General features: G+C 40.8%; 1 protein-coding gene and 1 pseudogene across 1 annotated transcript in view; both read left to right on the top strand.

The window, feature by feature from the left end:
- Window positions 1-13930, top strand: part of EXOC6B (exocyst complex component 6B) — a 730763-nt gene that overhangs the window by 697405 nt on the left and 19428 nt on the right. The window lies entirely within an intron of this gene.
- Window positions 405-4582, top strand: LOC132502097 (NADH-ubiquinone oxidoreductase chain 5-like; annotated as a pseudogene).

Genomic DNA, 13930 nt, shown 5'->3' with positions numbered 1-13930 from the left:
CTTTTTTGATTGGCCCCTACGGATGACAAAGAAATCTTGAGGACTCACCCCTAATATATGTATATATATAACAATTTATTAACAAATTGTTAATAAATAAAATTGCTCTCCTCTGCCCCTCCCCTGGGCAACTCAAACAAATAGTCTAAAAACAATACTCATGGTAGCTCTACTTCTAATCTCATTATTGGCAATTAGCCTAGCCTATGAATGAACTCAAAAGGGACTAGAATGAACTGAATATGGTATTTAGTTTCAAACAAAACAAATGATTTCGACTCATTAGATTATGACTAAACTCATAACTACCAAGTGTCTTTAGTGTACACAAATATTATTATAACTTTCACAGTGTCCCTTGTAGGACTGCTAATATATCGATCCCACTTAATGCCCCCACTATTATGTCTAGAAGGCATAATATTATCGCTATTCATCATGGCAACCCTAATAATCCTAAACTCACACTTCACCTTAGCCAGCATAATAGCAATCATCCTATTGGTGTTCGCAGACTGCGAAGCCACACTCAGATTATCCTTGCTAGTAAGAGTATCAAATACATATGGCACTGACTACGTACAAAACCTTTATCTCCTCCAATGCTAAAATTTATTATCCCTACGATTGTACTAATACCCCTGACTTGATTGTCAAAAAATAATATAATCTGAATTAATGCTACAACCCATAGCCTGCTGATTAGCCTCACAAGCCTACTTCTTCTTAACCAGTTTAATAGCCTTAATTTCTCATTAATATTCTTTTCCGACTCCCTATCTGCACCACTGCTGCTCTTGACAATATACCCCTGCCTCTGATATTAATATCCAGTCAGTCTCACCTGCTCAAAGAATCGCTGACCTGAAAAAAAACATACATCACTATACTAATCACATTACAAACATTTTTAATCATAACATTTACCACCACAGAAGTAATTCTGTTTTACATTATATTTGAGGCCACACTAGTTCCTACACTCATCATCATCACTCAATGTGGTAACCAAACAGAACGCCTCAATTCAGGGCTCTATTTTCTATTCTATACACTAGTCGGATCACTTCCACTGCTAGTGGCATTAGTATATATCCAAAACACCACGGGCTCTCTGAATTTCCTAGTACTCCTATATTGAACCCAAGCATTACCCAACTCCCAATCCAACGTCTTTATATGACTAGCCTGCATAATAGCCTTTATGGTAAAATTACCCTTCTATGGCCTCCACCTTTGACTACCCAAAGCACACGTAGAAGCCCCTATCGCAGGCTCTATAGTCCTTGCAGCCGTATTACTAAAATGCGGGGGCTACAGCATACTACGAATTACAGCGATACTCAACCCCCCTGACAGAATTCGTAGCATACTCTTTTCTTATGCTTTCCTTATGAGGAATAATCATAACCAGTTCAATCTGTCTACGCCAGACAGACCTAAAATCACTTATCGCATATTTTTCTGTCAGCTACATAGGACTTGTTATTGCAGCTATTCTCATCCAGACTCCTTGAAGTACATAGGAGCCACCGCTTTAATAATCACCCATGGCCTCACATCATCTATATTATTCTGCCTAGCAAACTCAAACTACGAGCGAGTCCATAGCCAAACTATAATCTTAGCCTGAGACCTACAAACTCTCCTCCCACTAACAGCCACTCGATGACTACTGGCAAACCTGACAAACTTAGCCTTACCCCCAACTATTAATATAATCAGAGAACTGTCTGTAGTTATATCAACCTTCTCATGATCAAATTTTACCATTTTCTTAATAGGAACTGATATTGTAATTACAGCCCTATATTCTTTTTTTAACATATTTATTAGAGTGTAATTGCATTACAATGTTGTGTTAGTTTCTGCTGTATAACAAAGTGAATCAGTTATACAAATACATATGTTCCCATATCTCTTCCCTCTGTGTCTCCCTCCCTCCCACCCTCCCTATCCCACCCCTCTAGGTGGTCACAAAGCACCGAGCTGATCTCCCTGTGCTATGCGGCTGCTTCCCACTAGCTATCTATTTTACATTTGGTAGTGTATATATGTCCATGCCACTCTCTCACTTTGTCCCAGCTTACCCTTCCCCCTCTCCATGTCCTCAAGTCCATTCCCTAGTAGGTCTGCGTCTTTATTCCTGTCTTGCCCCTAGGTTCTTTATGACCTTTTTTTTTTTTTTTTTTAGATTCCATATATATGTGTTAGCATACAGTATTTGTCTTTCTCTTTCTGACTTACTTCACTCTGTATGACAGACTCTAGGTCCATCCACCTCACTACAAATAACTCAATTTCATTTCTTTTTATGGCTGAGTAATATTCCATTGTATATATGTGCCACATCTTCTTTATCCATTCATCTGTCTGTGGACACTTAGGTTGCTTCTATATCCTGGCTATTGTAAATAGTTCAGCCCTATATTCTATGTATATACTAATTCCGACACAACTCAGTAAATACACACACCATATTAATAATATTACACCCTCTTGCACATGAGAAAATGCCCTTATAACCCTCCACATTCTACCCCTCCTACTCTTGTCACTAAATCCCAAAATCATCCTAGGCCCCCTGTATTGTAAATATAGTTTTAAAAAAACACTAGATTGTGAATCTAGTAACAGAAGACTGAGACTTCTTATTTACCGAGAAAGTATTGCAAGAACTGCTGATTCATGCTCCCATGCCTAACAGTATGGCTTTTTCAGGCTTTTAAAGGATAGTAGTTATCCATTGGTCTTAGGAGCCCCAAAATTAGTGCAACTCCAAGTAAAAGTAATAAACCTATTTTCCTCTTTTGTTCTGGTCACACTGTTTATACTAATCATCCCAATTATAATAACTAACACGGATTTCTACAAAAGCAACCAATATCCAACATATGTAAAAAATACTGTCTCATATGCTTTTATTACCAGCCTGGTTCCAACAATAATATTCTGCCACACAGGCCAAGAAATAATTATTTCAAACTGACATTGAATCACTGTCCAAACCCTTAAATTAACACTTAGCTTCAAAATAGATTACTTCTCAATAATATTTGTACCAGTAGCATTACCTGTTACATGGCCCATTATGGAGTTCTCAATATGGTACCCACACTTAGACCCTTACATTAATCGGTTCTTCAAGTACCTACTCCTCTTCCTCATCACCATGCTAATCCTTGTTACTGCCAGTAACCTCTTCCAACTTTTTATTGGTTGGGAGGGGGTTAGAATTACATCCTTCCTGCTTATTGGGTGGTGATATGGGCGAGCAGACACAAACACAGCTGCTCTCCAAGCAATCCTACATAACCGCATTGGGGGTATCAGGTTCATTATATCAATAGCATGATTCCTGTTTAACTCAAACACAGGAGACCTGCAACAAATTTTTATACTCGACCTAAGTCCCTCAAACCCTCCCCCTTATAGGACTCATACTAGCTGAAGCCAGAAAATCAGCCCAATTTGGACTTCACCCTTGACTCCCCCCAGCAATAGAGGGCCCCACCCCTGTATCAGCCCTGCTCCACTCAAGCACAATAGTTGTGGCAGGAGTCTTCCTACTTGATTTTACCTTTTAACAGAAAACAACAAACTTATTCAAGCAAAAACGCTGTGCTTAGGAGCCCTTACCACCCTATTCACACCTGTATGCACTCTCACCCAAAATGACATTAAAAAAGTGTTGCTTTCTCCACTTGAAGCCAGTTAGGCCTAATAATGGTAACAGTTGGCATTAACCAACCCTATCTAGCATTCTTACACATCTGCACACATGCTTTTTTAAGACCACACCATATGATCTGGATCCATTATTCACAGCCTGAACGACAAACAAGATATTCGAAAAATAGGAGGCCTATTCAAGGCTATATATACCTTTCACCACAACAGCCCTTAATATCAGGTGTCTGGCATTGACAGGAATGCCTTTCCTCACCGGCTTCTATTCTAAAGACTTGATCGCTAAGGCCTGAGCCCTGTTAATAACTCTAATTGCCACCTCCCTCACAGCTGTCTATAGTACCCGAATTGTCTTCTTCACACTATTAGGACAACCTCGTTTCTCTCCCCTAACCTCTATCAATGAAAACAACCCCCTCTTAATTAACTCCATCAAATGCCTACTAATTGGAAGTGTCTTTGCCGGATTCATTATCTCCAACAACATCCCCCAACCACAGTCCCCCTAATAACCATACCCTTACACCTAGAACTAACTGCCCTTGCAGTAACCATCCTAGGCTTCATATTGGCACTCAACATTAACCCGAACACACAAAACTTGAAATTTATCTACCCCTTAAATACCCTTAAATTCTCTAGTCTCTTAGGATATTTCCCCACCATCATGCATCGCCTTCCTCCTCACCTAAACCTATCAATGAGCCAAAAATCAGCATCCTCCCTTTCAGACTTAATCTGACTAGAAAACATTTTACCAAAAACCACATCCCTTATTCAACTTAAGTTCCCCAAACTAATCTCAAGCGAAAAAGTCCTTATCAGACTATACTTCCTGTCATTCCTTGTTACTCTCACCTTTAGCATGCTTTTATTTAATTACCACGAGTAATCTCTATAATAACCACAACACCAATAAGCAACGACCAACCAGTAACAATCACCAACCAGGTACCATAGCTATATAACGCCGTATTAGATACTGAACAGCTATGAAAGAATCGTCCTACACGCACCCTTCTCCCCACCTCAGTTTAAGAAACAGAACATTATTATTACCTTTGGAAGTCGGCTTGTGTGTATGCCCATCGGCAGGTACATACTCATGTTACTATCATTAATATTTCAAGGCACAATATGTACTTAAGCTAAGTAAAGTTCATTGTGCACAATAGTGGATGCAAATCATGTTTTAAATAGCCTTTTTATAATTTCAAGTTTGGAGGACTACTTTATCAAACCTAATTAGTCATCATTGTTTTTACTTTGTAATGTGGATGACAAAGAGCTTGCACATGATATGGAGACTTGTAAGTTCTGCCATTTTCTTAATGTTTGCTCATACCTACATTGTTAATATTGTCTTCAATTAATGGGGTCTTTGCCAGGGGTATTTTTATTTTATTTATTTATTTTTTAATTGGAGTATAATTGCTTTAATTGCAGGGGTGTTTTTAAACCACTTGTTTATTTTGGCCAGAGAGGGAGGGAGAGTAGTTTAGTTAAAACTCAGTAGTATAGTCCCTAGTCTGCTCACCTAGCAACATTTAACAAATCACAATATCCCATAAGGAAACTGGCCCACGGCTCCCACCTCCTTTTCCTACCACATCTATGGCAGCAGCTCCATCCCAAACCGACACCTGCCTGCCTCTCCACTTCCCCACCCCAACAAGGGGCAACTCAGTCAGCCCAGGGCAGAGGTCTTCCATCCTCCCCTTGAACATGTATGTACAGTATGGTTATTATCACCCTGCAGCAGGATAGATGCTGTCATCAATGAGAAATGGCCTTATAGGACAGTCTCTGACACAATGGAATGCTTGGTGTTCGATTTTTTAAATTTTGGAAATCTTCCCTCAGACACCAACTGATGACAATGAGAGAGCCTTAAGCCTCCCTATTTTTCTTTTTCTCTTTACCAGAGTAGCCTCAGAGGTGAAAAGTTTAGATAGCAAACCTATAAACCCACATTTATGAGGCAAATAAATATTTTTCAGAGCAACATCCCCTTTCAGGCAGAGCTGCCGATGTGCAATTGGTCTCTGATAAAGAGCTGAATGAAGCTTCCACCCACCTGGCAGCTGGGCTGGAGGGAAATCAGGGAACAGCACAGCCACTGCTTACCCTTTGCCTGCCTGTACTCAGCCAGGGGGAAAAAGAGGAGGAGGGCAGAGCTTTCTGGGAGGCCCTGGTGCCAGCTTATGGAGTGGCCATTGTTGCAAAACTCAGGTATAAACCAGATCCCTTTAACCTGTAAGAGATCCAGAGAAACTTGGAACCTCTCCCCACCCCAGCTTCATAGCCTGTGGAATATCCAAAGGCCTCTTTCAGATTTCTGTGAATCCCTAGACCTCCAGTCTTCTTGTTTCCTGGGCTCCCCTTTCCACAGTGTAGTTTTTCAGCTCTCTAGGTGTGAAACTCAGCCTTTCTGAGTTCAGAGGGGGAAAAAAATCATTCACCCAAGCAATTAAGAACACAGTAGATTTATCTAAAGAATGGGATTGAGGGCATGGATTCTTAGGGGTTTATATCACATACTATACAGCAAACAGCTTTGAAAAAGTCACTTATCAGGACTTCCGTGGTGGCGCAGTGGTTAAGAATCCACCTGCCAATTCAGGGGACACGGGTTCGAGCCCTGGTCCAGGAAGATCCCACATGCCACGGAGCAACAAAGCCCGTATACCACAACTACTGAGCCTGCGCTCTGGAGCCCACAAGCCACAACTGCTGAGCCCACGTGCCACAACTCCTGAAGCCCGCATGCCTAGAGCCCGTGCTCCGCAACAAGAGAAGCCACCACAACGAAAAGCCCATGCACCGCAATGAACAGTAGCCCCCACTCACCGCAACTAGAGAAAGCCCGCGCACAGCAACGAAGACCCAACGCAGCCAAAAATAAATAAATAAATAAATTTCATTTTTTTAAAAAGTCACTTATCAGACATCCCAGATCTCTAAAGATGTTTGGGGCTATAACAGCAATAGGAATTCCCTTCTTAACCCTTCCCATACATGTTAGTTAAGTCTCCTCTCTTTAGATTAGCTCCCTGCCTCTCAGGAACCAGAGTAACAAATTCCATCCCCCTTCTCTACCATATGTCTTGGCACCTTAGGGATCTTACAGAGCAAGGTATTTCCCCCAAACACGTTTCTCTATCCTAAAAGAATTCCGACACCCGATGTTAAGATAATGAAGTTTTTGCCATCTCATTATAATCAGAATGGTCTCCTTGAAACCATTTTCTTTCCTTCTTTTCTTTAATTTAGTGGCTATTAGACATTTTACATCTGAGAGAATTTCAGACCACACTGCCCTCCCTGGCCTGGAGCTAGAGGCAAACTTTTTCTGTAAAGGACTAGATGAATACTAGTGAATATTTTAGGTTTTTCAGGCTATAATGGTCTCTGTCACAACTACTTAACTCAGCTATTATAGCACATAAACAGTCATAAACGATATGTCAACCAATGAGCATGGCTGTGTTCCAATACTTTATTTACAAAAACAAGTGGTGGCTGTAGTTTTCCTGCCCATGATCTAGAAGAAAGCACATAGCAGCTTTGATGAAAACAAGTGGAGAAGGCTCCAGGCTAAAATTCAACCTCCTTGGCTTGTTAGCATATGAGGCCATTTATCATTTGCTTCATTCGTACTGCTTATTCACCTGACTCAAACTTAGATGCCCTTCTTCTGAACTTTCTTTGCACCCTGTTAGAGTACATCTCAGAGCGCTCACATCACTCTGTATCTGTTATTTACTAGACTGAGTTCCTCAAGACTAGGGATGTCTTATTCATCCCTTCATGTGCCTAGAAGAATGCCTGATACATTGTTGGTACTCAGTTTGTGTTTGTTAAAATAATTGCTGCTGGGCTTCCCTGGTGGCGCAGTGGTTGAGAGTCTGCCTGCCGATGCAGGGGACACGGGTTCGTGCCCCGGTCTGGGAAGATCCCACATGCCGTGGAGCAACTGGGCCCATGAGCCATGGCCACTGAGCCTGCGCGTCCGGAGCCTGTGCTCCGCAACGGGAGAGGCCACAACAGTGAGAGGCCCACGGACCGGAAAAAAAAAAATTGCTGCTTTCTCTTTCCTGTGTTTGCCCAGATTTCTGTGTCAGGAAGTGCTCCTGAGGATACGTGGGAGGCAGACAGATGGTCTTCTCTGAATGAGAGTGACCCAGCACCAGGGACAAGGCATTGGGGGAACCTTGGGCAATAAACACAAATGAGTCATTAGTCAAGTCCATGCCTTTTGGTGGACTTCCCACAATTGTCCTCTTGATCTGTCCTCAGCTATTGATAGGAGCTGTTATGTTTCCATATCCGAATGAGAAAAACAGATTTGGTGACTTATCTGGGGTCACGCTGTCAGTCAGGGGACCCCCCAGCCTGAGGGTCTTTTTGCTGTGCTAAACTGCCTCTTAAAAGGCACCTGTGCATTAGTGTTTATGAAAAATACTTTATAATGATGTGATTGGTTTCATCCTATCAAACACTGGGAGTGGACCAAAAAAAAAAAAAAAAAAAAAAAAAAAACCTCCTGGCTTAGTGTTCTGTATGTTTACTGTTCTCTTAAGTAAGTAAGTAGAGTGAACTTTATATGGTAGCTGTGTTCTGAAGAGGTAGCATATTTAGAATTTTGTCATTTAGATTATATGTTAAGTGTTCCAGAGGAGCATGTTATTTGAAATCGTTTTGCCGTCTAACCTGTTTAACATGAAGATTTCTTCTGGAATGTATATAAAGTGCAAGTTCAGATTTCCATAAATCAAGTTTACTTCAAGGACATACCTACTTTGGGAACACAATTCTCTACAGGACTCAGTGTGCCTGTTCAAAAGGAAACATTTAAAGAAAATCACCCCTGGGGGAAAGAGGTATGGCTATTGTCAGCGTGTCTTTGTGTCTGTCTGTGTGTACCTTCACTCCTATGGTCCTTTGCTTCCCATGGAATCTTTAAGAGGTGGCTCTCCCTAACATGAGGTAGGCCCCATGCTGCCCGCTAGGAGCCAGCCCAGATGACTCCTTGAAGCCAAACAAATGCTGAATTCCCATTCACTAGTCATAGGATCTTCCCCTGGGACCTTAGAACCGAATATCCAGGGCTGGGTTCCCACTCAGATGAGTGGGAACTATAGCTATTATCACTATAATAGAACTATATAGAACTATATATTATATCACTATAATAGAACTATATATCACTATATAGAACTATAGCTATTATCACTCCTGTTTGATGTTTCCTTCTTCCTCAGACAACCTTCCTTCTAGTGCTGGTCAGAAGGACCCTAGATTTGGTCTATTTGGAAAGTTTGTTGCAAGAAACACAAATTATAAGTCCATCCCACCATCTATCCAATGTTGTTCCTATAACATTGTCAGTTTACCTACTTTAATTCTATGTAACATGTTTTTACTGACTACCTGCTAGTAATCTAGCCCAATGCTGGCCCATGCTGTAGAGTAGTCAAAGGAGAAAACATGATCCCCATCCTTGGGAAGCTCCCAGTCTACACGGGTGATGAGGCTCACATCTCAGGAATTAGCAGTAAAGGCAAGAATATATAAAACAATTCTCCTCACCAAAAGTAGGCATGATATATAAAACAATTCTCCTCACCAAAAGTAGGCATGATATGAACTGGTTTGGTAACAAATACTAGTCTAGTAGTGGGAACAAGCTGGGCATTCTTCACCAGTCTTTTCATTTTTACTTTCTGAGTTCTGTGGGTAATCCTTTCTGCCTATGAGAACACAGGGGCACCCTCAGGATCATTTGCTTGCATAGTAATCTATAATTCTCCTTTACCTGTGAACAACTCATCCATTTGAAATCACTTCTACACCTTCTGTTGGAGAAGTATGTATGTTGATATGCATGAACAAGGATCAACAAGTCCTACTTTATCTTAGTATCTCATTTCAAAGGTATTTACTAGAAGTTTGCAACTGTTCTGCTATTCTAATGCTATCTGCACTCTGTCCAGTTAATTCACTCTCTGGTCTTGGACTAGTTTTCACTTTGACTCATTTGGATTTTGCTAGTCTTTCTTAGCTACCATTACAAAAAAGAAAGTCTGTTCAGAAGTTTGACCTAGCCTTAGGCAAGTACCTTACCCAAAGGCTGAATCAATGAAGATTTGGAAAAATAAACAGCTATGGTGTCTTGGGGAATGTAAGCCATCAAGCCGTCTCTACCACTTGTCTACTTTGTGATTTTCAGCAATTTGCTCATCCTTTCTGGGTCTTTGTCCTTCCCACTCCCCCACCCACATGAAATCAGAATTGTAATTTGAGTCCTATTAAGCCATGAGCATGTTCTGAAATAACAGAAATATATTAGAGACAGCTTTAGAACTGCCAAAGCCCTAATTAGAAGTCATATAGATAAAAGTCATAGAGGAGGCAAAAAAAAAAAAAAAAAAAAAGAAAACAGATATTCCATCATAGTAGATTGTTTAGTATAACCTGATTCAAATGTCTTTCCTTGTCCTATCCTTTCCTACTTGTACACATTTTTGTATAATAACCAATAATCACATAATTTACAATTTTTATTAACCTATGTAGTTTATAAGATGTCACATCAACTACTACATGAGTTTAATTCTCCTGTTCTGATAAATACCATAAACAAATAACTCTGTGTTTGAGGTCAAAGCATCACTAATGATTGGTTGAGTTTGCTTTTGATTGAAGTAGCCATGACATTTATCAGTATGTTCTACTCTGAAAATATCTAACACTCCTCTTCCACCAGTTAAATGATAAAATGCCCCCAAACATAATGTCTGATGTGTCCCTTGAAAATGACTTATCTAGTTTACAAAAACCGCATGTATATGAATAAATCAAGAATATGATCATTAATAAGGAATTAGCATCTTTAGGAGTGAGTTCTAGGATTATGGTTAAGTGAAAAAAGCAGAAGTGCAAAAGAGTATCTATTGCATGCTACCCTTCAGGTGAGAAAGAAGAGGATATAAGAAAATTCATATGTATCTTCTCATTTGTACAAAAGAAGTAAAAGAAGGATAAACCAGAACCCTGCGAAGGATCGATAGGAAAGATGTAGAAAGAAATGGGGAGAATAGAACAGCTTAGTTGGGATGAGGAGGAAACGATACTTCTGAGTATACTTTTTTTTTTTTTTTTTTGCGGTATGCAGGCCTCTAATTGTTGTGGCCTCTCCTGTTGCGGAGCACAGGCTCTGGACGCGCAGGCTCAGCGGCCATGGCTCACGGGCCTAGCCATTCCGTGGCATGTGGGATCTTCCCAGACCGGGGCACGAACCCGTGTCCCCTGCATTGGCAGGCAGACTCTCAACCACTGCACCACCAGGGAAGCCCCCTGAGTATACTTTTTTATGTAGCTCTGGCTCATTCCCCAAAATAAATGATTTAAACCAACCAGAATGTGGTGGGTTGTGGGTCCAAATTGAATACAAGCAGTGAAAAATAAATCTACCTAAATTATGAAAGGACAGCATAATCACACTGAAAGGAGTGAGGAAGAAAAGAACTAAACTAAATAATTTAAAAACCAGTATTCTGACTGACATAAAGAATCCTAAAGATGCTACCAGAAACCTACTAGAGCTAGTCAAAGAATTTAGTAAAGTAGCAGGATACAAAATTAATGCACAGAAATCTCTTGCATTCCTGTACAATAATGATGAAAAATCTGAAAGAGAAATTAAGGACACACTCCCATTTACCATTGCAACAAAAAGAATAAAATACCTAGAAATAAACCTCCCTAGGGAGACAAAAGACCTGTATGCAGAAAACAATGAGACATTGATGAAAGAAATTAAAGATGATGAGATGGGTTCAAGATGGTGGAGTAGAAGGACGTGTGCTCACCCCCTCTTGTGAGAGCACCGGAATCACAACTAACTGCTGAACAATCATTGACAGGAAGACACTGGAACTCACCAAAAAAGAAACCCCACATCCAAAGACAAAGGAGAAGCCACAATGAGACGGTAGGAGGGGCGCAATCACCATAAAATCAAATCCCATAACTGCTGAGTGGGTGACTCACAAACTGGAGAACACTTATACCACAGAACTCCACCCATTGGAGTGAAGATTCTGAGCCCCATGTCAGGCTTCCCAACCTGGGGGTCCGGCAATGGGAGAAGGAATTCCTAGAGAATCAGACTTTGAAGGCTAGTGGGATTTGCTTGCAGGACTTCAACAGGACTGGGGGAAACAGAGACTCCACTCCTGGAGGGCACACACAAAGTAGTGTGCACATCAGGACCCAGGGGGAAGGAGCAGTGACCCCATAGGAGACTGAACCAGACCTACCTGCTACTGTTGGAGGGTCTTCTGCAGAGGCGGGGGATGGCTGTGGCTCACCGTGAGGACAGGGACACTGGCATCAGAAGTTCTGGGAAGTTTTCCTTGGTGTGAGCCCTCCCAGAGTCTGACAATAGCCCCACCAAAGAACCAGGTAGGCTCCAGTGTTGGGTCGCCTCAGGGCAAACAACCAACAGGGAGAGAACCCAGCCCCACCCATCAGCAGACAAGCAGATTAAAGTATTACTGAGCTCTGCCCACCAGAGCAACACCCATCTCTACCCACCACCAGTCCCTCCCATCAGGAAACTTGCACAAGCCTCTTACATAGCCTCATGCAACAGAGGGCAGACAGCAGAAGCAAGAAGAACTACAATCCTGCAGCCTGTGGAACAAAAACCACGTTCACAGAAAGATAGACAAGATGAAAAGGCAGAGGGCTATGTACCAGATGAAGGAACAAGATAAAACCCCAGAAAAACAACTAAATGAAGTGGAGATAGTCAACCTTCCAGAAAAAGAATTCAGAATAATGATAGTGAAGATGATCCAGGACCTCGGAAAAAGAATGGAGGCAAAGATTGAGAAGATGCAAGAAATCTTTAACAAATACCTAGAACAATTAAAGAACAAACACCTAAAAGAATTAAAGAACAAACAAACTGAGATGAACAATACAATAACTGAAATGAAAACTACACTAGAAGGAATCAATAGCAGAATAACTGAGGCAGAAGAACGGATAAGTGACCTGGAAGACAGAATGGTGGAATTCACTGCCATGGAACAGAATAAAGAAAAAAGAATGAAAAGAAATGAAGAGAGCCTAAGAGACCTCTGGGACAACATTAAACACAACAACATTCGCATTATAGGGGTCCCAGAAAGAGAAAAGAGAAAGAAAAGACCCGAAAAAATATTTGAAGAGATTATAGTCGAAAATTGCCCTAACATAGGAAGGGAAATAGCCACCCAAGTCCAGGAAGTGCAGAGAGACCCAGGCAGGATAAACCCAAGGAGAAACACACTGAGACACATAGTAATCAAATTGACAAAAGTTAAAGACAAAGGAAAATTATTGAAAGCAGCAAGGGAAAAATGACAAATAACATACAAGGGAACTCCTATAAGGTTAACAGCTGATTTCTCATCAGAAACACTACAAGCCAGAAGGGAGTGGCATGATATATTTAAAACAATGAAAGGGAAGAACCTACAACTAAGATTACTCTACCCGGCAAGGATCTCATTCAGATTCGACGGAGAAATCAAAAGCTTTACAGACACTCAAAAGCTAAGAGAATTCAGCACCACCAAACCAGGTCTACAACAAATGCTAAAAGAAGTACTCTAAGTGGCAAACACAAGAGGAGAAAAGGACCTACAAAAACAAACCCATAACAATTAAGAAAATGGTAATAGGGACATACATATGGATAATTACCTTAAACGTGAATGGATTAAATACTCCAACCAAAAGACACAGGCTCCCTGAATGGATACAAAAACAAGACCCATATATATGCTGTCTACAAGAGACCCACTTCCGACCTAGGGACACATACAGACTGAAAGTGAGGGAATGGAAAAAGATATTCCATGCAAATGGAAATCAAAAGAAAGCTGGAGTAGCAATACTCATATCAGATAAAATAGACTTTAAAATAAAGAATGTCACAAGAGGCAAGGAAGGACACTACAAAATGATCGAGGGATCAATCCAAGAAGAAGATATAACAATTATAAATACATATGCACCCAACATGGGAGCACCTCAATACATAAGGCAACTGCTAACAGCTATAAAAGAGGAAATTGACGGTAACACAGTAATAGTGGGGGACTTTAACACCTCACTTACACCAATGGGCAGATCATCCAAAATGAAAATAAGGAAACACAAGCTTTAAATGACACATTAAACA

The sequence above is a fragment of the Mesoplodon densirostris genome, chromosome 14 (genome assembly GCF_025265405.1).
Source record: "Mesoplodon densirostris isolate mMesDen1 chromosome 14, mMesDen1 primary haplotype, whole genome shotgun sequence".
In the NCBI taxonomy this organism is placed as follows: Eukaryota; Metazoa; Chordata; class Mammalia; order Artiodactyla; family Ziphiidae; genus Mesoplodon; species Mesoplodon densirostris.
This window is presented reverse-complemented; position numbering and strand designations above follow the sequence as displayed.